Raw genomic sequence first — 4235 nt, forward strand, 5'->3', positions numbered from 1 at the left:
ATAGATTAGATTAAGAAAATGTGGCACATATACACCATGGAATACTATGCAGCCATGCAAAGGATGAGTTTATGTCCTTTGTAGGGACGTGGATGAAGCTGGAAACCATCATTCTGAGCAAACTATCTCAAGGACAGAAAACCAAACACCTCATGTTCTCACTCCTGTGCTTTTGATACTAAGTGCCAATATTTCAATTTTTCTCAAAAGAGGGCCAGTCCTGATAAATATTCTACCTAGAGAATGTTCTTTTAAGGGCTAAAGGAAATGCAAAAGCCTAAATACAAAGCAAGTGCCCCTGCTACTCCTAACAGCCACAATCCCCACGGAAACATTCACTTTCATTAGATGGAGAGGAGTTTCTCTTACTTCGTTCCTCAAACCACTGTTTATAGGGGCACTTCCAATTACCAGACACAGGTGACGAAAAGGTGAATGAGACTGGACCTCATGCCTGCTTCCTGGAGCCCACATTCCACGGAATGAGACCGTTATCTTGAAACGCTGATTGCTTTGCTTTCTTTTTCGGCACTTCTTACCTGTCTCTTCAACTGAGGCATCCATTGTCTTGCAGGAAAAGGAACACTCAAAGTTTAATTTGACTCACAGTTCGTGGTCTTGAATGTGGGGCTTCTGATGGCGAGGCAATGCGTTCAGCGCCTAAGCAAAGCATCTAGCTCTCAGGACCTGTAAGTATTAAACCCATATGGAATGAGTCTTAAACAAAGTTATGAAGGCTGTCTTTGTAGCCCTTGAAACCAACTCCACCTTTTTAAACCAATCCAGACCTGACTCTGGTGCTGTCTATCGGAACGACCACACGACTAGGATGTCACCTTTAATTGACATCATGGTGGCTTCACCCCTCTTCAGTGCCTCCATAGAACCTTCTAGCATACAGGCACCCTCCAGTCTAACTTGGAGAACTCTTGGGATAAACACCTCTGTTGTTCACAGAATCAGAACTGTGGTGGTTTCTTAATTGTAGAGCCAAAGCCGTGGCCTTGGTTCAGGTCAGCCACGTCCTGTGAAATGAAACACCCTGCATGGATGAGGAAGGGGCCCATCCCAGCTCCCTGGCAGCCCCAATATGCTGGGGAGGCAGCGTGGGGGTGGGTAGGGCTGACAACATTCTTCCCCTCCCCCAAGTGTGGGTGCAGCACCAACCAGTCTGATGAAGTCTCATCAGACCCACCACACCCACCTCTGAGCTCTTCTTTAGGCTGGTTCCTTTACCTGGAGAGCCCTTCCTGCCATTTCTACCTCCTGCACGAATCCCATGCATTCATCGAAGTCTAGCTGAGACACTTCCATGACACTTTCCCAATCACTCCTTTAAACCCCTACTGCACCATTGTCGTACGTTGTTTTCAGGTTGGGGTTGCCATGGCGATTTTCCTACTTTACTTGTGGGAGGGGATTTCCTTAGTTACCCCAGATCGTCCGTGTCTGACCCTGAGCTGGGGAAAATGCCCAATAAAAGGACTTATCTGTGCCCCTGCAGTTGCTTTAGACTCAGCCCCACAAGACGCTGTCTTAGACTGCAGGGCTGAGAGTAGAGTGTAGGGAGCCTATGCTCAACTGTGCTGGCTCACACTGGGCTGCTGACATGGTGATACAGTGAGAGAAGCAAAAATTACCCTTCACATTGTGAACTGCCCACATTGCCAAACATAGAGACAACACAACAATGTTCCTAAAAGCTTCCATTTTCCAAATGCTCCCAGTGCACAAGGCAGTTTATAAAAACTATATAATTCGACTCTCACAGTAACCCTGCACTGCTCATTCAATCATCATCACCATTTCAGTTACGAAAACCAAGGTTTGGGAAGGTCACATGTCTTGCCTGAGGTCTCATACTGCTTATTAGGGTCAAGGCCAAAGTCTCAGCTCAGGTCCTGCTTCCCAAACCCATGCTTCACCCTAAATTCCCTAAACCTACGTTGTTAAAAAAAAAAGCAATCATAGTTTATGTAAAAAATGGTATTAAGTGGGTTTTCTTTCATTAGCTCATGCGAAAGAAGAGGGAGATTTTAGAAATGACTTGACATAATTGTAATAGTAATGAAGTCTTGTTCAAATCCCTGCTTCTCATCTGGCTGCTCGTTGGAATTGCCTGGAGAGTTGGTTCAAACCAGAGTCTGATTCTGCAGATCTGGGATAACCCCTGCTTCCAAGTGATTTCCATGAGCTGCCAGGTTTGGGGCCTCCAGTTCAGGTTGCCATTTGGCCCAGAGAGCCGACCTGACCAAGCTGAGGCTTTATTCTTTTTAGGACACCACTAGCTGAGGGCTCCGTGACTGTTGGGACTTGAGACCCTTCTCATCTCCCCCAAGACTCAGTGTTATGGGGCTGCTGTCCCAGAGCTGACTCCAAAATGCTGGCCTTTTGGAAATTTGCCTGAAGGCTGAACTGAAGGTAGGTCCCTTTTCCCTCCCCTCATCATTGATTTCTTTAACTTAAAAACACTTTTTTGGGGGATCTCATATGTTACAATCTATTAAATATTTCCTTCCTCTCTCCTTCCCTGGGTGGAGTAAAGGTATGTGGGAAAGAGAATGTCAGAACAGGAATAAGGAACTCTGGATTTGCTAAGACATCCGGATCTACAGCAGGCCCAAGGTACCCTGATGTACCCAGGACTACAGATCCCTGGATGTGCATTTGAATTAATGCCTTTGCACGGTTTTCGTGGTTTACATGGCCTCAGAAAAGCAGACTTTGAACACTCTATTTCTTCTTGTGTAGATGATACAGCAGGTCCACCCTGCCCAACTCACTGGGTTACTTGGCACAGAGAGCCATAAAAGTGCTCTGAGTAATATGAGGCCTAATGCAATGGAGGGTGGGATTGGGAGCCACATGGCTGAATGGGACTGGCATGGGCTTGGGGCACAGGTGGGGTAACCCAGCCCTCTGGTTTGCCTGGGACAGTCGTTGTTCATACTAGTGACCATTCAACTCTCAAAACTGCAAAGGATGTGACTAACTAAGCCCCACTCCTTGGAATCCTGGTCCAATCTCGCTACATGGTGGTTTCCTACTCTGAAATATGCAGGTCATATCCATGCATTTAGAGACAGATTGTGAATGTCAAAAGAAATTCCAGCTGAGAGCTCTTTGTAAACTGGAAATAAAAATCACACAGTGGGTGTCGTCGTTATCATGAAGTCTAGGTGGTGTGAAACCAGGAAGCAGTATTTTGTGTGCCCTCTAGAGTCCGGTTCTTTACCAAGGGCTGTCCCTTCCTTCTTTCGGATTCCTCCTTCCTCTGGCCCAAGAGACCACTTGCTTTCTTTCCCTGAGCCCCAGTTAGCTTTTCTGAAAAACAGAAGAATTGGAGTCTGAATTTCCAAGATGCCTCCCAGTGGTAACATTCTATGGTTTCATGATTCTAAAGAATGTTTGGCCTGCTGGTATTGGTTGCTTGTTTTCTTAAGAACAAAGAAAGCCAGACAACCTAAACATGAAATACAACCCCAGCAATGAATTACATGGGTTTTGAAAAAGGCATTAAGCAAGAATGATTATGTCTAATATTGGGCCTTCTGGCCTTCCCAGGGTCTGGGACCTGGCATCAGATGTCTGAACTTGATATACACCTGCAGGTACGGTTACGGCTGTTAATCTGCCAAGCCCTGTTGTTCAAGCTGTCTGAAAGCATTCAATAAATTTCTTTTAGAAGCCATGTGTTATATGATTCTTTGTTTTCCCAAGCAATATTACTGATGTTTCATTTTAACTTACTTCAGCTCCTTGGCCTTGTGCAGAAGGTTTTTTGTTTGGATTTGCTTTGCTTTTGTAGAGTTTCCATGCATTCTCTGGTGATGTCTCCCAGCAGTTACATTAACATTGTATTATGTATTTGGGGGAATATCTTGGGTTTCTTTCTTGCATTGTATAATGCGATTATCGAAGGGACATCTGGCTAGAAGATTTACAGATGGGATATGAGGGTGCAGGCTTCTCGGGACTTTGGCTCCAGGTAAGAAATAATAGAAATGAGAAACAGAGAGAGAGAGAGAGAGAGAGAGAAAGGTAGGAAGATTGACTGTTTAGCTCTAATCCCAGGTTAATCAACTTTGGGCAGCCTGCCAGTCTAGGCTGGCACACAGGTGAGGGTGGGCTTATGACCCAGGCAGGTGGTCCCACTCCTGGCCATTCCTGAGCCCAGGCTCTGAGGACCAGTCACCCTGGGTTCCCAGAAGACCCACATAGCAGGCTGGCCAGGA

At 45.9% G+C, this 4235-nt stretch overlaps 1 long non-coding RNA gene across 1 annotated transcript; it reads left to right on the plus strand.

The window, feature by feature from the left end:
- Positions 1–366: 366 nt before the first annotated feature.
- LOC111524351 lies at positions 367–3691 on the plus strand. The gene is made up of 3 exons (XR_002725762.2): positions 367–431; positions 575–689; positions 2278–3691. It is a non-coding gene; the product is annotated as an uncharacterized LOC111524351 (long non-coding RNA).
- Positions 3692–4235: the final 544 nt, after the last annotated feature.

Source organism: Piliocolobus tephrosceles, chromosome 19 (genome assembly GCF_002776525.5).
Source record: "Piliocolobus tephrosceles isolate RC106 chromosome 19, ASM277652v3, whole genome shotgun sequence".
Taxonomy (NCBI): Eukaryota; Metazoa; Chordata; class Mammalia; order Primates; family Cercopithecidae; genus Piliocolobus; species Piliocolobus tephrosceles.